We start from the raw sequence: 24,532 nt of genomic DNA on the forward strand, positions 1-24,532 counted from the left end.
CGACCGTTTTCTTAGTGGGGTGTGGAAAAGACATCATTTTGAATACCATTATGCAAACAATGTCTTTTGACTTTGTGTAACATCTCTCTCAACACTCCACGAAAGTTCAAACTTTATACTCCAGCCCTTCTTGAGATGTTTCATGTGCTCCCATTTGGTAACTTGACTGCACAAGGTATCTCTTATCTGGTTCATCACCCACCTTAAAGTCCCTGAAACTTCGACTTAATATACTTTCCGTTCTTGAGATATTGCAAGTACGCTCTTTTCACAACCGGGATGCATATAGTGTCTTTTGATTAAGTTCAAGAGCCCCTTGAAATGCTCTGAAAGTTTCAAATTAATACCTCCTACTGTTCCTGAAATATTTCAGATATGACATTTTGAAAACATGAACGCACATGGTGTCTTTTGATTTAGTTCAACGCCCCAATCGACATTTCTTGAAAGTTTCAACTTAATAATCGTAGCCGTTACTGATCAATTTTAGGTATGCCCTTTTTGTAACCGGATAAACATAGTGTCCTTTGATTTGGTGCAACCCATCCCTCAACATTCTGTGAAGGTTTCAACTTAATACACTGACATATTTGAGATACTTCTTTTTGAGCACTTGGATGCAAATAGAGTCTTTTGAATTAAGTCAACATCCCCTTCACACCGTCTTCCACACCGTCGATGTCGCGCAGACCAAACATCTTTGAAAAATCAAGGGTCTTCACTGGAGTGACTTTGTTACCAACTAGACCCTCCTGTCACGTACTTCGCAAGCTCCGTTCTCGATGCAGCTCGTCCAGTGCACTGTTCGCTGGTACAGCCACCTCCTTTGTCTGCTATATGACGCACCAGCTAGGGGTGTGTTTGACTTCGACCCCACCCTGCACGAATGGAAACGTCCGAGAGGAAGCCCCCCCCCTACTAGGTGGAAAGACAAAGCCAGTGAACTCCTTCCCGAAGCTCACATCCCAGTGGAAGAAGCCGCGAGCCTGGCAAGCCATAGATCAAACTGGAAGCACCTGGTCTCATTGTTCTCTACGCCGTCCTGGCAAGAGCCGTAAGCCAATTTCTTTCAATTTACTCTGAAATTTTCAAATTAATAACCCTAGCTATTCCTCAGATTTTGCTTATAAGCGGTTTTGACAACCTACATGCACTACATGCACACGCACAAATATTTGATTTCATTCAGTAGCAGTAGTAGTAGTAATAGTAGCAGCAGTAGTAGTAGCAGTAGCAGTAGATATTATTGTAGCAGTCATATTCATAGTCACAATTGGCGTCTTAATTGTAGTAATAGTAGCCGAAGTCACAGTCGCAAGTAGTCGAAATCGTAGACACATATAGTCGCCGTTGCAAGTGCTTACCTTCGCAGTCGCAAGAACTTGTAGTCGCCGTTGTAAGTATTCGTAGTCGCAGCTGCATGTAGCCGCAGGAGTAACAGTAGTAGTAGGAGTAGATATGAAAATTTCAAGTTAATACCCTAAGTCATTCCTAAGATTCTACAGATATGCCCTTTTTATAACATGGATGGACACAGTGTGTTTTGATTTAGTTCGACATTATCTGAAATTCCACCTTAATACCTTTAGCCTCTTCGCAAATTGCGTAATTTAAAATCCTTACCCCTGGGGCTGTGAGGGTCCTGTCGTCCCGGAAGAAATAGCTATTGGATCTTTTGACCATTTTGAACAAAAGAGCTCAACATGTCTCTCAAAATGCTCTAAATGTTTCAACTTAATACCCTCAGCCGTTCCTAAAATACCTCTGTTACGCCCCTTAGACAGCCAGCATTAGTAGAGAGGGGGTAACCACTTCTAAATATACAAGATGACAGCCAATCAGAGGGCTACAATACTAACTATACAAGACTACATCCTCTTTCTAGGTCAATCATAAGTTAGAAATACTAACGGGAGTGACGCAACTAATATAAGGAAACAGGATGTTGTCGAAACTTATCTGATATCATTAATTTCCAGACAGGATGATATGTAATTAATACAGACTTGAATTACGTTGAACTTATTGTGCGCTTCGATTGTGTAAGAATTCATGACAGAAAAATCAATAGGCTTCATAGGAATTTAAAATATATCTGTGCACAGTTGCCAAAACCTAGGAAACGTCAGAGATTAATTGACATTTTAGGGGATTTGAAAGTAGAAACGAAAAAGGTAAGGCATCTCAGGGAATGCTAACTCTATTAAGAGATACATATTATTTTTTATCTTGATGGTTCTCGAAAGTGTTCTGTATAATACACAAGTATCATTTAAGCAGCGTTGTCAATATAAAATATGCTTGTACATTCTAGTATACTAAAAAGTTGATACGAATGGTGATGTAAATGCCAAGAAAGGAATTTTAATAAAGAAATTCAGAACAATCCATAGAAATCCTTAGAAATCAACTAGTGAGACGATTGTGGATATGAACATCAAGGACCGCAACCACCAATGGCCCTAGCCACCAAGGATCTCAACCTCCAAGGTCCCCTATCCCCAACCTCCAAGGGGCCCCCTCCCCCCAACTTTTTGCCCTCCCCCTCCCTCCCATTTTTTTAATACTTTTTTGGAGTTTTTTTTAAGTTTTTTTTAAACTTTTTTTATTATTTTTTGAACATGATATATTTCTTTCAACTTTTTTTTACATGTCTTCGAATGAGATAGAACATATTTAAAACACAAAAAATTCAAATTTAATATTTTTCAAATTCAAAATGGAAATGATATTGATATTTTAGTCGTGACTTTTACTATTAGAAAAATAATGTTTGTAGTAACACTTTTCTTTTTTGGGACTGATTTCTTTGGACTTCGAAATTTTTCAACTTTTTTTTTACAAATCTTAAAATGACATGAAATATGCTTGTGGCTGTACCAATCGTACTCCATGCTTGCTCTTAGACACGACACGGCTTTCCCACTGGCACTCTGTGGCAGGTTGTCGACACTACCTAGTTTATTACATTTATTAAATCAGTATTTCTTACGCTGTGGAAGGATAAATACATAATTCATATCTTTAAAAAAGTGAAGATGAAGGATTTTAAGAAAATGTGTTCACATGATAGTGTTATTTTTGTATTGAATGCTGACATGGAGAAGTATTTGAACTATGAAACAAGCACAAGTGGTAGCACTATCCGAAAAATATGCGTGCGTTGTCATGACAGTAAGGAATTAAATTTCTTTAGAGTACCAAAAAAATCAAATCTTATGATGGTGGATATGCGAGATTGAGATATCCGGAGATGATTGCACTCAAAGAGAATGCCAAAATAAAAATAAAAGTTGATGAGGAGGGGCATCTTCTTGCTTGTGCTAGTGGTAACATGTTAGCCAAAATTGAACCCTATCGTCAGCTTTCGGGTATTACCATTTAAATGAAAGCAAAGGGGAAAAGGAAGACCTACTCTTCTACTAATATCATAAACCATATCTTGTCTAAATGCCGGAACTGTTACCTATGTAAAAATAATGTGATAATAGACAGTGAAATTGCCAGAAAAATAAAAAGGACATTAGCAGAAAATATCACTTAGGAATATAAAGATGAATCGATGAAAAACAAAGTGCCAGCAAACATTACTGACATCATTGATCAAACAGTCAATTACCCAAATAATACCAAAGACGATACGTATATTGAGCCTTTCGATGACACACCAGTAAAAATTGTGTATGACTCTAAATGGAATAATGATTATTCTACTGATTACGAACTAAGAGAAGACAATAGCTACAGTAGCAAGAGAGAACATGGCGAACTATTTTATGGAACAGATTCAAAATTTCCAAAGTTGTTCAATGATATTAATAATGTATAATAATGTATCTACCATATATTTATATTGATGTTCTACATGTCATTATTTCATTAAAAATATGTTATCCATTACTTTGATATATTCCCATTATTTCTAGGGTACGCTAGCAGGTTCATAGAGTTTTTATTTGAAACTCAGATAGGTTAACAGATACACATACAGAGAGATTGAGAAACACATACAAATATATAGATTCAGACATGCAAACCGTCAAAGACAGACACTGGAACAAGCAGGCACCCAGCCAGACACACTGGCTTAGAAAAAATTGTAAATAAGTAACAAACTCCTTCTTGAATTCACCTCTTGAATAAACAGTACAGACTTTTGATTCAAGAAAATATGAAAAAAGTGTAAGTAAGTAACAAGCTCTTTCTTGAATTTGCCACGTGAATACACAATACAAAAATTTCATTCAAGAAATTATGAAAACACTGTAAATAGGTAACAAACTCTTTCCTGAATTCACCTCCTGGATACACAATACAGGAATTAAATTCAAGAAATTATGAAAAAATTGTAAGTAAGTAATAAACTCTTTCTCGAATTCACATGTTGGATACACAATACAGAAATTTCATTCGAGAAATTATGAAAAATTGTAAGTAAGTAGCAGACTTTCTTGAGTTCACCTCTTGGATACACAATACGGGAATTTCTTTCAAGAAATCATGAAGAAATTTGTAAGTAAGTAACAAACTCTTCCTTGAATTTGCCACTTGGATAAACAACACGGAAATTTCGTTAAAGAAATTATGAAAAAATTGTAAGTAAGTAAGAAACTCTTTCTTGCATTCGCCTCCCGGATACACAATCCAGAAATTTCATTCAAGAAACTGTGACAAAATTGTAAGTAAGTAGCAAACTCTTTCTTGAATTCACCTCTTGGATACACAATACGGAAATTTCCTTCAAGAAATTATGAAAACAATTGTAAGTAAGTAGCAAACTCTTTCTTGAATTCACCTTTTAGATCCATAATACAGAAATTACATTTAAGAAATTACGAAAACATTGTAATTTCCACGCTTCATTTGCATGCATTAGATAACGAGAGTTTTGTGACTCCTCCATGCAATGAATTTGACGGGTTTTGTGACACCCTGCGATGAATATAGATGCTTTTAGGACTTTTCCCCCTAGCCATAAGTCCTTTTAACCTTGATCAAAGGTATAAAAATTTTATGAAGTACTCCTCTACTTAAATACTACATTAATGGCTTCAAGGATGATAGGACTATATGAAACGGAATTTATCGGTTTGAATCTTGTGGTGTTGTTTTTGGATGCGCGGTTTTATTACTATCTATGGAACTCAAAGAAATCGACTGTTATCCTTGGAAGGTGAACTGTAATGTGTTTGAGTATGATTAAAGCTTGTGGAGTACTACATTACGCCATATAAACAGACTGGGATTCTACGATAGAGTGATTACACCACATAATAAAAGTGGTCGAGAACTGAGAAATGTTCAGGAAGAGGTCAGTGAAATTTGAAGCTTTTTCGGGGTTGAAGCACTATACGTAAAGGGTAACGTACCTACAGATAAAGTTTTAATTCAAAAGTGTGACCCTAGGATTCCACTTTTCAGTTTATAGGAATTCAAATATCCTAACTTTTAAGAGACTTATCACCATCCCGAATACGAGGTTAGGCTCTTCGCGTAGTGGACACTTAGGGATATACTTGATTGCGTCAAGTACATAATACGTGATTGAAACTATCCTGTCTCATGGGATCATCGTTTGTGGATGTTTAACAGTGAACTTTAATTATTATTTTTATCTAAATGTGTGTTTTTTCAAAAAAAAATCCTTTTTAATATGTTTAAGCAATAAATATATTTAAATTAACCTGTCTTTATTCTTTAGAATAGTTCTATTCATTCATGAAATTATGAAAAAATTGTAAGTAAGTAACGATCTCTTTCTTGAATTTAACTCTTGGATACACAATGTGGAAATTTCATTCAAGAAACTATTAAAAAATTGTAAGTGAGTAACAAACTTTTTCTTGATTTCACCTCTTGGATACACAATACGGAATTCTCATTCAAAAAATTATGAAAAAATTGTAAGTAAGTACCAAACTCTTTCTTGAATTTGCCTCCCGGATACACAATACAGAATTGTCATTCAAGAAAATCTAACAAAATTGTAAGCAAGTCACAAACTCTTTCTTGAAGTCACCTCTTGGATACACAATGCAGAAATTTCATTCAAGAAATTGTGTAAAATTGTAAGTAAGTAACAAACACCTTCTTGAATTCGCCTCCTGGATACACAATACAGACATTTTATTCAAGAAATTATGAAAAAGTTGTAAGTAAGTAACGAACTCTTTCTTGAATTCAACTATTGGATACATAATACAGAAATTTCATTCAAGAAATTATGAAAAAATTGTAAGTGAGTAACAAACTCTTTATTGATTTCACCTCTTAGATACATAATACGGAATTCTCATTCAAGAAATTATAAAAAATTGTAAGTAAGTAACAAACTCTTCCTTGAACTCGCCTCTCGGACACACAATACAGAAATTTCATTCAAGAAACTATGACAAAATTGTAAGCAAGTAACAAACTCTTTCTTGAAGTCACTTCTTGGATACATAATGCAGAAATTTTATTCAAGAAATTGTGAAAAAATTGTAAGTAAGTAACAAACACCTTCTTGAATTCGCCTCCTGAATACACAATAAAAAACATTTCATTCAAGGAATTATGAAAAAATTGTAAGTAAGTAACAAACTCTTTCTTGAATTCTTCTCTTGACACACAATGCAGAAATTTCACTCAGGATATTATAAAAAAAATTGTAAGTAAGTAACAAACTCCTTGTGGAATTAACCTCTTGGATACACAATACAGACATTTAATTGAAGAAATTTTTTAAAAATTACAAGTAAGTAACAAACTATTTCTTTAATTCACCTCTTGGATACACAATACAGACATTTCATTCAAGAAATTATGGAAAAATTGTAAGTAAGTAACAAACTCTTTCTCGAATTCGCCTCTAGGATACACGATACAGAAATTTCCTTCAAGAAATTATAAAAAATTGTAAGTTAGTAACAAACTCTTTCTTGAATTCACCTCCCGGATACACAATACAGAAATTTCATTCAAGAAACTATGACAAAATTGTAAGTAAGTAACAAACTCTTTCGTGAATTCGCCTCTTGGATACACAATACAAAAATTTCATTCAGGAAATTATGAAAAAATTGTAAGTAAGTAACAAAATCCTTGTTGAATTCACCTCTTGGATACACAATACAGAAATTTCATTCAAGAATATATTGCAAATTGTAAGTAAGTAACAAACTCTTTGTTGAATTCACCTCTTGGATACACAATACAGACATTTCATTCAAGAAATTATGAAAAATTTTAAGTAGAACTCTTTCTTGAATTTCCCTCTTGGATACACAATACAGAAATTTCATTCATGAAATTATGAAAAATTGTATGTAAGTAACAAACTCTTTTTTGAATTCACCTCTTGGATACACAATACGGAAATTTCATTCAAGAAATTATGAAAAAATTGTAAGTGAGTAACAAACTCTTTCTTGAATTTGCCTCCCGGATACACAATACAGATATTTTATTCAAAAAACTATGACAAAATTGTAAGCAAGTAAGAAACTCTTTCTTGAATTCACGTCTTGGATACACAATACGGAAATTTCATTCAAGAAATTATGAAAAAATTGTAAGTAAGTAACAAACTCTTTCTTGAATTCGCCTCTTGGACACACAATACAGAAATTTCATTCAGGAAATTATAAAAAAAATTGTAAGTAAGTAACAAACTCCTTGTTGAATTCACCTCTTGGATACACAATACAGACAATTCATTCAAGAAATTATGAAAAATTTTAAGTAAGTAACAAACTCTTTCTTGAATTTCCCTCTTGGATACACAATACAGAAATTACATTCAAGAAACTATAAAAAAAATTGTAAGTAAAAACATCATAAGATAAGATAAAGTAACATGTATTTCAGGCCAAAATGTGGCCATGTACATAAATAACATACAAGATTAACAAATTACACTACTCCTCACAAAAATAAAGAAAAGAATAAAAATAAAATAAAAATTACTCTCTTCTTTCTGCAAAATACTCATCAAGATATCTTCCCACTAGACAAATAAATTTGGACGACGTACTTTTCAAGGCATCAGGAAGCAGCATTCCATCATTCCCAAATAAATTTTCCCTTACCCCCAAAAGACCTCGACAAAGACTCAGACAATGCTCCAAATTCTCCTCCTAATCTTGGCAAAGAGGGCAAGCAAACCTGCCGTCCGGGACACTTTTCCTCCTCTCAAAAACTTTCAATCTCGAACGAATCGGAAGGCAATTAGATCGTAGCTGCATCCAATATGTAAGGTATCTAGATGGTAAATTTAACTTAAAGTAAAATTCCTGACCCTATATTATCTTAACCTCTTTATAATACCTTAAAGTTTCCGAATTCTTAATCTCCTCACCCCATTTCTGTATCGCCTGGTCCTCCAGCACTCGCTTGATTTCCTTGTCCAACTGTAATTGTTGACTAGTTGGTCCAAGGCCATCATTCCATGCGAAAGAAAAACCTGTCATATCCAGTACCTCTAACTTTAAAAGGCCGAAATCTTTTCCTATGTAGCTCAAATATCTCATCATATGCAGCTTTCAGTAGCCTATCACTGGGTAACTGTAAAAGCCTTAGCTGAAATTTTATCATTTGGACTGTCCTATAACTTTTAAGAGACCAGAGTCCAAGGTCTCCTTTAAGAAACTGGGTATGGGTCAATCTGTGCAACCCGTACAATCTCTTAAAGTAACCTAGCTGAACGCTTTCCAACTGGGCAGCGTTCTCATGTCTCCAGATCTCTGCCCCGTAATGGAGAATCGGCATAATCTTAGATAAAAAAAAACCTCTTATACAAAGACAAATTCTTTATTCCACTAATTTCATTCCTGAAAAGTGAAAATGTTGCAGCACTTCCCCTATTTAACACTTCTTTAAGATGAGAACTCCACCCATCATTACTTTGGAAGATATAACCAAGATACTTTATTTTTTCAACTACTTCTAATTGTTGTCCTCCAAATACAAATATATTATCTATTTTTTCATTCCTTTTACTGAAAACAACCACTTTAGATTTCATAACGTTAATCTGTAACTTTTTCATTTGTAGATAATTTCTTAAACCACATTGGCCTGACATCACATAAAGAAAGAAAAACGAGCAAAAATGGGGTTTTTTATAGGCCAAATGAAAGTACTGAAAAAACACAACAAAGCGAATATTTCGAGAGGACAAACGCCTCTCTTCTTCAGCACGAAACGAAATAATGTATCCAAAAACAAAATCGGAAACTCAATATGAAAAGAACCAAAAAACCAAAGAAAAAACCAAAACTCAAAAGATGAATAAAATTCAATAAAAGCCAAAAATTAAAAGAATTAATACCAAATACCTAACAACCATAAAAGCGAGCTATTCGTCAATATCTGTTATTTGCACAAAATCAAAAAAATTATTAACTACGATCGACGAATACTAGCGAACAGCTGAGATATAAAAGAAAACCATTCATTCACTCAAAAAGCAAAACGAACCAGTAATTAAATAACTTGGAGAAGTATATCATCTGACTTCGGGTTTTAATTAATGCATTTTGGTTCTTTTCACTTTGACTTTCCGCGTTTATTTTTGGATACATTATTTCGTTTTACGCTGAAGAAGAGAGGCGTTTGTCCTCTCGAAATACTCGCTTTGTTGTGTTTTCTTCAGTACTTTCATTTGGCCTATAAAAAATCCCATTTTTGCTCGTTTTTTTTCTTTATGTTTTTCATTTGTAAATGTTCCTCAATTAAATCAAGTAATATCTGAAGCTCCCTTGCCGACTTCGCAACCAGAAGTGTCATCCGCAAATAATAACACCCAAAAATTAATTTTTCCAAGACACAACTCTTGAGCCCATTTTTTCCAGAAACTCCACCATATCATTCAAAAACAAACCGAACAGTCTCGGGGACATGGCACTACTCTGCTTCACTCCTTTCTTAAGGTCAAATAGCCTGGAAAATCCCGAACCTGCAACCCTGACCATAGACTTAGTCCCAGAATACATACCAATAAATAAACGAATAAAACTTAAAGGCAGACCTACATCATTTAAACACTTTTCAAGGAGATCTATATCTACATTGTCGAATGCCTTTCTTAAGTCTAGAAACGCAATATACAGCTTATTTCCACCTTATCCATACTTCTCTGTCAGTGCACTTAACACAAATGCTCTATCCGACGTATTATATCCTTTTCTGAAACCCACCTGCTCCTCTTTAACTACCCCATAACCCTCCAACCATTCATTCAACTTATTGTCCAAAATCTTATCTAATATTTAACTAAGTGCAGGCGCTAATGCTATCAACCTATAGCTATCATGATCACTAGGACTAACTTTCTTAAATAGAGGTACCATAATCAATACTTTCCATAGAGAAGGCCATACACCACTACTTATAATTCTATTAAAAATATTCACTAAAACTAGCAGAAAAACAAGAAACCTCTTTAACAAAACTGCTGGTATACCATGTATTCCTGGCCCTGATCCTTCATCTTCTTAACTGCTTTCCTAACTTCATCTGAGGTTACCTCCTTCACTAACTCATAATCTTTTTCTGTCATCGGAAACTGCGGAGCAATACTTGATTTTTCACTATCAAGGCCACTAGAATCTTCATCTATACTCTCAAGAAAACTAGGCCAGTTATCAGCTTCAGGGATTTGTAATTGGCCTTTTCCTTGTCCATTCTCCTGCCTTATTCCTGACCAAAATTGCTTTTTATACCCTACCATATAAGCCTTCTCTATCTCTTTCTGTTCCTCTCTAATTTTCTCCCCTTTTTTCCTTCGTTTTAGCCTATTATATTCCCGAAATTAATGATATCAGGTATGTTTCGACAACATCCTGTTTCCTTATATTAGTTGCGTCACTCCCGTTAGTATTTCTAGCTCCTTGATTGACCTAGAAAGAGGGTGTGGTCTTGTATAATTAGTATTGTAGCCCTCTGATTGGCTGTCATCTTGTGCAGTTAGAAGTAGTTACCCCCTCTCTACTAGTATGCAAATGATGTCGTTTGGTTTTATTCAATTTCCTTTTCAACATTTCCTGAAAGTCTAACCTTAATATCCTAAGACTTTTTGGAGACCCAGGATAAAAAAAATGCTCCCTTTCTTAATAACAAACCCTATATGTAAACAACGGATAACTTCATGGACGCACATAAGCGGAATTCAAGGGGGGGGGGCTCACCTGGTCTAAGTAGCACTTCCATTGCTGTGTAATACAAATCTCAAAACAAAAATGTAAAATATAAGGTATCATCATTTAACCAGGGAGGCTGGAGCCCCCTTTGCCCTCCCCCCCTATCGGCGCCGATGGAAAACTTTCATAACTTACAGCCCTTGTCCAAGGGGCTGTGGTGGCATGATTATTTGACCTTTAGAATGTTTTGAGCAAAATGACAGTCTTGAAATTTTGATCTGATGTAATTCTTGGGGAGGCGGTTAAAAGAGAGTTGAAGGGGGGGGGGGGCTTTTTTTATTACGATGAATTTTGGCTCTCGAAAGGATACTATAATTTTGATTTTGTAATCGAATGTGCCCCCTTCGTAGTTTCTACGGGCACTCTTTCCATATGAAGTGGTTTCGGAAAAATAAAAATAAGTAATTCATTCAAGCCTTATGGCTCTTTACTATAGACAACGCTAGATCGTTGCCCTTTATCAAAAAGTTCGTGGTAAAGTAAAGAGCATTTCGGTCCAAAAGTAATCGAATAAAAAATGGAATTTTTATAACAATAGATACAAAAAATGGGCTTTTTACGCCGACTCCAAATATATAAAATTCATTAACTTTAATGTTACCTATTAATGGCTACAAGCTTTATGAAACTTGTCTGATTTTTGAGAAAGGACGGGAACACCCCCAAAGGTGTTTGATGGTGAAGAAAGGTGAGGATGGGGAGAAGGCTAATTCGGCTGGAAATTAAAAGTTCTAGTGGCCTTTTTAAGTAAACAAAAAGATTGGAGGGCAACTAGCCCCCCTAACCACGCCCCTTTTTCACCAAAGTAATCTGATCAAAATTTGGAGATAGCTATTTTGTTCAGTATAGTTGAAAAATCCAATAACTATGCGTCTGAGGATGGCAAGCTCCCCCACGGCCCCTGGGGAAAGGGCTATAAGTTATGAAATTGACCTGCTGTTTACATCTAGTGTTTGTTATTGGGAAGTACACATACATTTTTTTAACGGGGGTGGGGGCTAACGGGGAGAATTTTTCTTGATGAGGGAAGTTTTCCGGGGTTCACGGGCCGATTTCGCCTGAATTCGTGTACGAAAATATTTAATTTTTCTTGCTTTCTCTTTGGCCACTCAATTTTACATATTGGAATCGGGTTGGAATCGTCTGGGTAATTTTTTGTTGGGGGAGGGGATTTTTCGCCGGAAATTCTCCAATGGGGAAGTTTCTGTGGTGGTAATTCTCGATGGAGGAATTTTCCGCGGGAGAAACTTATGTTTTTTTGTCGGGAGGGGGGCTAATTTCCAGGTAAAGCTTTTACGGAGGGGGTGTTTCCAGTGTGATTTAAAAACGATTAGAAATTAAATGAAAATAAGTCTTTTTTTATATGAAAGTAGATGAAAGAGAATTTCTCAGTAGGAATTGTCCGCAGAAAATTTTTTTGGGGGGAGGGTAATTATCAGGCAAGATTGAATTTTCCGAGGGGGGGGGGTGAATTTTACGCTGGAGGAACTTTCCATGGAGCGAGGGTGGATTTCCCGGCATTATTTGAAGAACAATCAGAAATTAAACAAGCAAAACCATCTAGTTTTTTAACTGAAAGTATGGAGCAACATTAAAACTTTAATCAAACAGAAATCATGCCGTATATTAGGGGGCTGCCCCCTCCTCAATACCTCGCTATTTACGCTAAAGTTTGGCATTTTGTCCCAATTCTTTAAGAACGAGTCCTGAAACACAAAGGCCGTTTAGTTAGGATAAGAACTAAAAACTATAGCGTGAAAACGGAGGTAATGAGGTGGGGGCAGACCCCCGCATACATGGAATATTTTGTTCTTTTTTAGTTCTTAATGTTGCTCCTTACTTCTAGAAGCGTCTTGATTCTCACTTTCTTCTGTTCTGGCTCGTAACCGACACTGGAAAGGTGATAGCAGGTTCTGGTGCGATTCAAACATTTGAGAAGAAATCATTATAGAGTTTTCGAGGAAAGGAATAAATAGTGACCTTCTGTAGTATTCCTCAGCTGAGACAGTCAGAACAGGGATCTCCAAATCTTCCCACGGGTCACTATATGTCTTAAAAATTAGTAAAAGTGTGATACGTGTCTCATTTTGGACCTCTTCTAACTTCGTTTTCGGTGTTAATGCTGACTTTACGGCGTCAGAAAGGTCTAGATTTTCGCTCTGCAAGTGTAGACTTAATGGTAAATTCAGGGAAAGCACATAGTCCATGTCCATTACAAAGAGGTTCAATAGGAAGTTAAATTTTCAATCCCACTGAAGAAGCTGAGCCTCGATCGCAGCTTCTTTGTCGATCTTTGGTCTAAAACTGAAAGTATTGGGTAAAGTAACTCTGCAAATGATTGCAGATAGTCGTGAGGCTCAATCCAACGAGTGGGGTGCTTTTAGTTAGTTTTTTTTCTTCTGATGTCATTTTCTCTTCTTTCAATTTGTGCAGTAAGAACTACTTGCCTGTTTGGAGGGAAAAAAGAATTGCAAACACTTTCAACTGTTCCCATGCAGTTTTGAAAACTCTTTTTTTTTTTCAAAATAGAGTTATAATATTGAAAAAATACAAAATCATTTTCCAATGCATATTTTAAGTTCTTCTTCTTTTCTTTCTTTTATCCAGCGGTATTCTGTCCTCCTTTCTGCGTTTCCTTTTCTTTTTCGTTTTCTTAATAATAGGTTGGTGATGCTTCACGTAATGGATAGAATCAAACCGGTTATTGTTTCCTTTTCGTACTCCTTAAAGAAAAGAAAAAATCAATCCTGTTTCATTCTGCTTTTGTTTTATCTAAGACTCCATGCTTATTTGTAATCTAATTTGTCCCTATTTCTCTATTGTTCCTTCACTTTACTACCTATCTATCTTACCTCTTACTCGACGTTCCATACCTTTCCACTTTTATAATTCCTCGCATACTTAATTTTTTCTCTCCTAATATATTTTATCTACCTTTCTCATAAAATCTTTTTTTCATTCGTACGATTCTCCATTCATTAATTTACCATACAACAATTACAAAACTCTCATTTTAGCTACTCACGGCGGCAAGGGGCTGCTCCCCTTCATTAGGCCTATAACATATAACATTAAAATACAAACTTACTATGCATATACGTTTTTGTAGTTTAAAATACATCCACTTTTCTTATAACACTTTAAAGCACTTTTTACTATATATACATAAATAAAAGAAAAAATTAAAAATATAACATCATTATTTTTTTTAATACATCACATTTCAACACACTCTACTCTCGCTGGGCCTTGCGTTGTTAGGTAGCTGTAATAATCCTAAAAAAAAATCCTAAGAATCAAATATTTCACAATCCAGGTGAATCGTATCCCCCTCAACATTGAAAATAAATTCCAAACAGTCATTAAAAAAATGACCAAATCTATAATCTAAAAATTCATAAAATCCTATACTATTTCTACATTCCCTAAAAATTTACTTAATTTTTTTTTCATAAAATAAACTCCACTAATTCAAATCTAAGACCTCAAATCTAGACCCTACAATCTAATTCCCAAATACTTCAAATCTAAACTCTATGATTTTTTGGTTATTTTTTTTACATCATACAAACTCCTATATTATTTTTATATTCCATAAAACTATATTCAATCATAAAACCCATACATTCTAATTATACAATTAATTTTTAATCTTACCTAATACATAAACTTAAAAATACTGAACAAATCCTGAATCTAAATATTATAATCGAATAATTCTAATCAAACTCTAAAATCAAACCCTTCATTAAAAGTTCGAAATATTTAAATTAAAATCTAATCTTATTCCATAACTATATATTCCATCTTTCCTTTATTTTGTAAACTCTTAACAAACTTCGGACATACAAAGGTTTAAGCAGTGTGAGCTGCAATGCACATACATGACTTTAGGACACTTTTTCTTATAAGTTTTTTAACCACCTTAACATATTCGTTCATTTCCAATGCACTTTCTTATCCTTGACCTACCATGAACTGTGGTTGAAGAGTTAGGTCAGTTAAAGGTTAGCATATTAGCCTACACCTCCCAATCTCTTTCTGATATATCAGTAACAGGGACTAACTTTAAGAACTGTTCATGAACTTTTCGATTTTTAACAAACCCAACACGAAAACTCATTTTGGCTACAGTACCCACGTCTGTTGTTTTATCGACAAGCGCAGAAAACCACCGAGTATTTTTCATTTTACCCACAAGTTTTTCTTCAAAATAATGTTCTTGAGCGATGAAATGATCTCGTTTTTAGTTTGTCAACTAATATAAGTTGCATTTGCCCCCGCTTTTTCCAGATGATCCCTCAAAGTAGTATCGTCAGATTCAATCCGGTATCTTAATAAAGATCTGAAGTTGCCTTCTCCCTTTTGTATAGTTTTGTTAACTGATAGATTTCTAAAGTCCTTGAAACACTAACCCTTTTCTGTCAGTCAAAATGGCTGCAAGTACTATCGGCTTAAAAAGTTCTCTATTCCTCCTGATTTGGAGCACATGTATTTTGTCTAAAGACTTGTCAATGCTTGAACTTCTTCTGTTTATATGGTCATAAACATACCTGTCGTTTGCATGATATGCGGTGTTTTATTCCGCCTTTTCATAATCTCGTAAAACTTCCCACGTCTTTCCTTTTTTTAAATGTATGCTTTACTAATTTTCCTGGACATGAGTATTGCTTTCCAGCAGCAATGTAGAACAAGAAAAAAAACTTGTGGGCTAAGAAAAAAAATATTTCCTTTTTTATGAAATCACTGGTAGATAAAACTTCTCGCGTACTTTTATTCCCTGTTTCACGGTATCCAGACATTAAAAACTTTTGAATTCGTATTTTTTCTTAGCTATGGGCTGCTGATAACGAAAACATCAATTGTACTGTAGCAATAGTGTTACTCTGCTGCACAGTTAATGTATTGCCTTTCTTATGAAGGTTTTTACCTCAAAATTGCCCATGATTTTTTTTGTGTTTTTATGCATGATAATTGTTCAATTTCCCTGTTCAGTTTAACTCACTTTCACTGGAAATTCACTTCCCTTCAAGTAAATTCCTTGACTTCTTAATCACGGTTCGTATCATGCTCCGTTCTTAATCACGCTACTTAGAAGCTCAAGAATTGCTTATATCCTATGTGTTCTCCCCTTTCGAAATCTGCAAGTGTAAAATACTCACTCTGAATCTGAATGCAAATCCATCGCTAGTATTTACTTTTATATTTTCTTGCATGGTCTATTAAGCGGGAACTAATGCCATGTCTCTCACAAAATGGATGCTTCATTGGTCTTGTTTAAGACAGTTTTTTGTGGTTTCTAAGGTACGGACCATCATTGCTATTTGGAAGTCTTTTTTTTTTCTCATAGTGATCGGAAGCGGCAAGAAATGGAAGTTCTAAAAAATTTCGGCGAAGAGATGGTGAAAGGGGGAGGAAAAGTTAGCAACTAAGTTGAAATTTGTGCCTAAATTCTAGTCATTGGTGTATTCCGCAAAAACTAAGCTGATAGATCTCAGCGAGTCTGGGCTGATTTAACCTCTATGAATAAGGAAATGGGGTCGCTAAATTCTTGTCATAAGCGCCCTGCAAGAAGAGACGTTGGATCTCAGATAAACTTGGTGAGAAGTAACAGTTAGGCTCATACTTCTGCTTTTTTAGGGTTCCCTCCTGAGACAGATTGTGTGGCGGGAGAAACGGAGGAAGAGGGTTGATTGATCAGTATCTCTTTTCATCGGCACAATGGCAAGTTGGGATAGTGAACTTCATTTAACAAAAGCCACTGTTATGATCTTCGTATCGGACTTCTAGAAGGGAAGAATGAAATTCCTGTTATTCATATGTATAAGAAAGGGATATTCGTTCTAAATTATATTCATTAGGAATTACTATGCCAAGCATTTGGGTGTACCTTTCGAGGGTTCTAGTTCAGTACAATAAACACCGTTACTTATGTTGCTCTAAACCTTAGATCTATTGATTGCGCTTCCTATTGACTGCAACAATTCTTGGGGCCTTGGCACACGGGGTCTAGTTGACGTTATTATCTGACTCTAGCATTGTTTGAGAGGAAATGCTAAAACTCGCTGATTATTTTACAGAGAATAACCATGGGAAGGGGCCTTGTAACCACGTCATCTAATTAAATTCTGAGTACTTCTGCTTTAAACCATAATTTTCTGTTTATATATATTTTGCCGCCCACTCCCCGCGTCCTAAGAATAAATATCCAAGAATCAATGATTTTAAATGAAATCCTCTACTTTGTTGTTCTGATTTTAATGAAAATACAAAGTTATAAAAATGGTCATCATATATAATTTGAGGAAAATTCGGTATTATGTATTCTGGGGACTGTTAAATCCCCCGCTTCTTGTTGTCCACTAAAGTTTGTGTAGCTCCTCTCAATACAATTATTTACGATAAAATACGACAGCCCTTTGCGAAAAACGTGCCTTAGAAAAATACTAGATTCTTCTTTTAGACAAGAAAACTAACCTTTAACTTTAAAAAAAAATGCTACTAAAGAGACCTTTCATTTTTTAAAGCTTTTAAATTAGGAAAATTTATCGTAAATTTATTTATCATATGTTCACCATACCCAATATCAATAACTTTCCGAGATTTTGCGAGATCAAGGTGAAATGTAGAAGTTTCAAGTTCATATCTGCAAAAACGTTGATTTTTTTTTTTTTCACAATAAAGAACACGAATGAGCGTTTGATTTTTTTTTTTTTTTCAGGCCTACAATATCGCGAGAGGGCTCATTCGAACGGAAATTGAAAGTTCTATTGCCATTTTAAGTGAACAAAAAATAGGAGGGCAATTAGGCCCCCTCCCACGTTCATATTTTTCCAAGTTCACTCGATCAAAATTTTGAGATAGCCATTTTGCTCAGTATAGTCGAAAAATCTAATAATTATGTCTTTGAGGATGACTTAATCCTTTTTTCACGATTGGAAAAGGTTTGGAAGAATAGGAAGATAAATCTGCGGACCGTGATTAGAATATTGGAAGCTACAGTGATGACAGTGGTCATGTATGGTTCTGAATCGTGGGCACTCCAAAAAACAGAAGAGTTGCTAGATGTTTTCCAGAGTAATTGCCTACAGATTGTTATAAGTACCCGACTGACTGATCGTATCTCAAATAGTAATCTGTACGAAAAAATGTGGTTCAATCCTGCCTTCTAGGACTAAATCAAACAGTTCGTGGTAACGAACTGTAGGTAAGAAGCGACCCGGCTCAATGGTAACCGAAACTCTAAAAAACGGAATTTTGATACTAATAGATACATAAAAAGAATCAGATTGTAGTTCTGATTTCAAGTACGAGTTATAAGTTTATGTTTCATCAAGTTTAGTCTTACCTATAAAAAGTTACGCGCCTGAGAAAATTTGGCTGATTTTCGAAAAAAGGGGGAAAGACCCCCTAAAAATTATTGGACCTTAATGAAAATCACACCATCATATTCAGCGTATCAGAGAACCCTACTGTTGAGGTTTCAAGCTCCTATCTAAAAAAATTTGTAATTTTTCATTTTTTGCCAGAATAAAGACACTGTTTGCTTTTTTTTTTTGTTGTTTTTTTTTTTTTTTTTTTTTTTTTTTTTTTTTCAGGGGTGATCGTAACGACCCAGTGGTCCTAGAATATCATGGGAGGGCTTATTGGAACGGAAATTAAAAGTTCTAGTGCCTTTTTTAAGTGACAAAAAAAAATGGCGGGCAACTAGGCCCCCTCCCACGCTCATTTTTTTCCCAAAGTCACCCGATCCAAATTTTGAGACAGCCATTTTGTTCAGCATGGTCGAAAATATTATAACTATGTCTTTTAGAATGACTTAATCCCTCGAAGCCCCCAGGGGGAGGGCTGAAAGTTATGAACTTTACCCAATGTTAACATATAGTATTGGTTATTGGGAAGTATACAGACGTTTTCGGATTGGGGTGGGTCGGGGGTTATATGGGAGGATCTTCTCATGCAGGAAGTTTTCATGGGGGAAGGGATTTTGCTATGAAGGTGGCGTCGGATTTCCCATCATTATTTAAAAAAAAAAATCAGAAATTAAATATAAAAAAACAAGTTTTTCAACTGAAAGTAAGGAGCAACATCAAAACTTAAAACGAACAAAAAATATTAGCTATATGATTGGGTTCACCTTCTAGTCAATGCCTCGCTCCTTATGCCAAAGATTGTTTAGTACTTTCATAAGAGCTATTTATTCTAATTAACGGCCTTTATGATTAAAGGGTCATTTTTAAAGAATAGGAAAAAAATTCGAACTCTAGCGTAAAGAGCGAAGCATTGACTAGGGGGCGAACCGCTAATATACGTATTAAAAATATATGAATATAGAAGCTCGTTACGTAAGTTAATTCGTAAGTTACGTATATTTATTACTAATAAAAACGTTCGTAAATAAAATTAAACAACTTTCGTGAAAGCCATTTAACCAAATAAAAGTAAAATTAATATGCAAATTTTGTTTTAATTATTCATGCACGGTGAGCTAAAATCAAAACCTGCATTAATTAAAAAACATTCACAAATGAAATTAAAAAAAACAAGTGTTTTTTAATTGAAAATAAGTAATGACGTTAAAACTTAAAACGAATAGAGATAATTCTGCATATGAAAGGGGCTGGCCCCTCCTCAATGTTTTTCTCTTTACGCTAAAGTTAGACTTTCTCAAAGCACAATTTTTTTAAACAACAAAATTTTGTTTAATTGCAAATTTTTCTTAATTAACTTTAACGAAATTCACACCATCAGATTCAGCTTATCAACGAACATTATTAAAGAAGCTTCAAACTCCTATCTGCAAAAATGTGGAATGTTGCTTTTTTAATTAAATTTAACGAAAATTACACCATCACATTCAGCTTATCAGAGAACCCTATTAAAGAAGTTTCACGCTTTTATCTGCAAAAAGGTGGAAATTTGCATTTTTTTTTGCTCGAAGAAAGATCACGATGCGTGCCCTCCAAAAAATGGAGAGCAACTAGGCCCCCTCCCGCGCTCATTTTTTTCTCAAAGTCGCCCAATTAAAATTTTGAGATAGCCATTTTGTTCAGCGTAGTCGAAAATTTAATAAATATGTCTTTTAGGATGACTTAATCCCCCACAGTTCCCAGGGAAAGGGCTGCAAGATATGAACTTTGCCCATTGCTTACATATTGTATGGGTTATTGGGAAGTATACAGACATTTTCAGGAAGGATTTTTTTCTGGTGAGGGGGGTGGGGCTGGAGGCGGGGGTTACTCGGGAGAATCTTTCCGTGGAGGATGTTTCTTTGGGGTAAGGGACATTTCTATGAAGGGTGCGCCGGATTTCCAAGCATTATTTAAAAAATGATCAGAAATTAAATTTTAAAAAAAAAGTTTTTTCAACTGAAAGCAAGAAGCAACATTAGAACTTAAAACGAACAGAAATTATTACGTATATGAGGGGGTTCTCCCCCAAGTCAATACCTCACTCTTTACGCTACAGTTTTTTTAGTTCTTTAAAAATATCTATATATTATAATTAAACGGCTTTTGTTTTTATGGTTTTTGTTATTAATATTTTTTTTAAATTTTTAAGGTAAAGAGCTTTTTTTTGACTATGGGGAGAACCCCCTCATATACGTAATAACATACACGTAATAAAAAAAAACAAGCGAATCGGCTCAATATTAATCGAAACTTTTAAAAACGGAATTTTGATGTCAATAAATGTATCAAAAGAATGGGCTTATAATGCTGATTCTAAATATATAAATTTTATTAAGTTTAGTATTAATAATCAAAGGCTACGAGCCTTAGAAAATTTACCTGATTTTTTAAAAAGGAAGGAAACATCCCCTACAAGTGAAAGAATTTTAATGAAAATCCCACCGTCAGATTCAGCGTATCAGAAAACCCTATTACATAGGTTTTAAGCTCATATCTGCAAAAATCTGACAACTATATCTGCAACGTATTTTTTGCCAGAAGAAAAATATACGAATATAGAAGTTCGTTACGTAAGTTAATTTGTAAATTACGTCAGAACCAAATTTAGAGACAGCCATTTAGAAAAAGAAGAGTAAAATTTGTATGCAAATTTTGTTTACTTATTCAATGACGGTGAGCAAAAAAAAAGCTGCATTAACTAAAAAACGATCAGAAATTAAATAAAAAAAAACAAGTTTTTTAAACTGAAAGTAAGGAGCGACATTAAAACTTAAAACGAACAGAAATTATTCCGTATATGAAAGGGGCTGTCCCCTCCTCAACGCCTCGCTCTTTACGCTTAAGTTTGACTCTTTCTCACAACTCTATTTTTTAAAACAATAAAACACTTTAGCGTAAAGAGCGAGGCGTTGAGGAGGGGACAGCCCCTTTCATATACGGAATAATTTCTGTTTGTTTTAAGTTTTAATGTCGCTCCTTACTTTCAGTTTAAAAAACTTGTTTTTTTTTTTATATTTAATAATGAGAGAAAGGATGAGATGGCTAAGACATTTTCTCCGGATGAAGAATGACAGATTGCCAAAAAGTGTGATTGTCGGCCAACCGTCTAGGCCAAACGAGAAGCAGTTCATAACCGAATGGGGTGGGAGTATATCGTAAGGAGAGATTAAAGAGGAATGGGAACTTCTTATGAGTCTGTAAAGAGTGGTGGCTTTGAATAGATTGGGATGGAGGAGGAGCGTGCTTAGCTGTGTTAAACTCAGGGGGCTTGGTGCTGCAGTGAGTGGTTTGTAGCAGCAGTAGCGAGCAAAAAATAGGACATTATGTTGCATTCTGCTTATTCAAACTGATAAAAACAATGCTTAATTTGGTTATTGTGAAATAAAGAAAATCGTTTTAAACTGAAAGTAAGGAGCAGCATTAAAATTTAAAACGAAGAGAAATTATTACGTATGTGAGGGGGTTCGTCCCATATTCAATACCTCGCTCTCTACGCTAAAGTTCGAATTTTGTTCGAATCACAAACCCCTGAATCACAAAGGCCGTTTAATTAAAATAGATAGCTCTTTTGAAAGTACTAAAAAAAAATTTAGTGTAAAGAGCGAGGTATTGACTAGGGGGTGAAGCCCCTCATATACGTAATAAGTTCGGTTCGTTTTTAGTTTTAATGTTGCTCCTTGCTTTCAGTTGAAGAAACTTGTTTTTTAAATTAATTTCTGATCGTTTTTTTTAAATAATGCTGGGAAATCCGGCGCCCTCTTCATAGAAATGTCCCTTCTCCCAAGGAAACATTCTCCATGGAAAGATCCTCCCACGTAACCGTTTCCGCAGACTCCCCCCCCCCCCACCAGAAAAAATTCTTCTGGAAATGTCTGTATACTTCTCAATAACCAATACTATGTGTAAACAATGGGCAAAGTTCATAACTTACAGCCCTTCCTTCGGGGACTGTGGGGGATTAAGTCATCCTCAAAGACATATTTATTAGTATTTTCGACTAAGCTGAACAAATGGCTATCTCAAAATTTTCATCGGATGAATTCGGGAAAAAAATGAGCATGGGATGGGGGCCAAGTTGCCTTCCAATTTTTTCGGTCACTTAAAAAGGGCACTAGAACTTTTAATTTCCGTTCGAAAGAGCCCTCCTGCGATATCCTAGGACCACTGGGTCGATACGACCATCCCTGGAAAAAAATAAAAATAAACACGCATCCGTGATCTTTCTTCAGGCAAAAAATACAATATTCCACATTTTTGCAGATAGGATCTTGAAACATCTACAGTAGGGTTTTTCTATTACGCTGAATCTGATGGTTTGATTTTCATTATGATTGTATCACTTTTAGTGGGTGTTTACCCTTTTTTTTCGAAAATAAGGCAATTTTTTTCTGGCTCGTAACTTTTGATGGGTAAGACTATAATTGATGAAACTTATATATTTAAATTAAGCATAAAAATATGATTCTTTTTATGTATCTACTGGTATCAAAATTCCGTTTTTTAGAGTTTCGGTTCCTATTGAGTCGGGTTGCTCTTTACTTACAGTTCGTTACCATGAACTGTTTGATAACGAATCTGAGACCACGTGAAGAAAACGTTCACATAATTTTTTCTACTCATATTTTTTCGAGTCTAAGATTTTCGGTCCTTGCCTGAATTTGGAAAAAAAAGAAGATGAAACCCTATAATGTTGTATAGCCAGTAAATCATAAAACATCCAAAATGCGATCGTTTCATTTGTACAAATGCTGCCTTAAAACCCATTTTTTATCCGCTCTTGTGTCCCGAATGTGGTCGTGTCTAAGATGTGATTATTTACCGTGTTTCTGCCTCGAGAAACTAAGGTTATTTTTATCACTTGGGGAGATAGATCGAGATTTTCTCTTTCTATGTTGTTCGGTAATTTCTTCTTCCAAATATAGATTCACCAATCAGCGTCTGATTGCTAATATATCGCTTTTGACTTTATTTTTGTTTTTGCTTGTATAGTCTATTAAGAGTGAGCTCTCGCTCTATCTCTCCCAAGTTGGCTATTCAAGTTGATGTTATTATTTGAGTCTAGCACGGTTGGAGAGGAAATGCCAAAAGGAAGAAGTAACTTTATTGGTTTAGCAAAGAAAATAGAGTCACATTGCCAGGAATTAAGAAACTGTTTTCTCTCTCTTTCCTTCTGTGTACTTGGTTTGAAGTTATTCTTTTTTAGCGTCTGTTTGTTTTCAAGTTCTATGACGAACCTATGTATGATTCAAAGTTGGTCATACATTTAAAATACTTTTCTTGGGGGGGGGGGATTGTCGTCATGCCCAAAACTAAAAGGCGTGTCTGAAATTTGCATAAATTTAGTAGAGAATCAAAACGTTATCTGTATACTTTTTTATTTCGTTATTCTGATTCTTAGGTTTGTTTTGAAAATAGTCTTGAAACTGACGTTTAAATCTCAATTGAATTACAGTAAGTGGCTAGGGAAAAAATTATGAATATATTATATGCAAAATCATGACTGATAGTTTTGAACTAGTTGTCTGAAACTTTTTTATCCTGATATTTACTGGTCTAGCTTACCTTTAACAACCTCCTTCCTATCTTTCTTTCTCTTCCACCATAAACGGCTTTGGCAACTCAAAAGGTGCCATATTACGCGATGAAAATGTTAAAGAAAGCCAGAAAATCTGCAATTGGTGACATGCCCCGCAATTTGTAACGAATTTTTTTTAGGTATCCAACATGCGACAAAAAAATGATATCAACTGTCACTCTAATTATTTCCTGTGGAAGAGAAAACGTCCTTTTCTGTTTTGAGAAAAGAGGATGTCAAACATTTTGGGAAGAAAGAAACATCTGAACGTATTGAGGATCAAACAATTGAGTGAATATGGTTTTCCAGTCGGTAGAGCTTGCTTATCTTGAAGGCGTGGGGTTAAATATCAGTATTACAGAAAA

The 24,532-nt window shown here is 34.9% G+C and overlaps 1 protein-coding gene across 1 annotated transcript in view; it reads left to right on the plus strand.

Annotated features, from left to right (window-relative positions):
• Positions 1 to 24,532, plus strand: part of LOC148946507 (uncharacterized) — a 304,047-nt gene that overhangs the window by 166,034 nt on the left and 113,481 nt on the right. The window lies entirely within an intron of this gene.

This window comes from Artemia sp. Qi Xiang Cuo, chromosome 11, assembly GCF_049724085.1.
Source record: "Artemia sp. Qi Xiang Cuo chromosome 11, ASM4972408v1, whole genome shotgun sequence".
NCBI lineage: Eukaryota > Metazoa > Arthropoda > Branchiopoda > Anostraca > Artemiidae > Artemia > Artemia sp. Qi Xiang Cuo.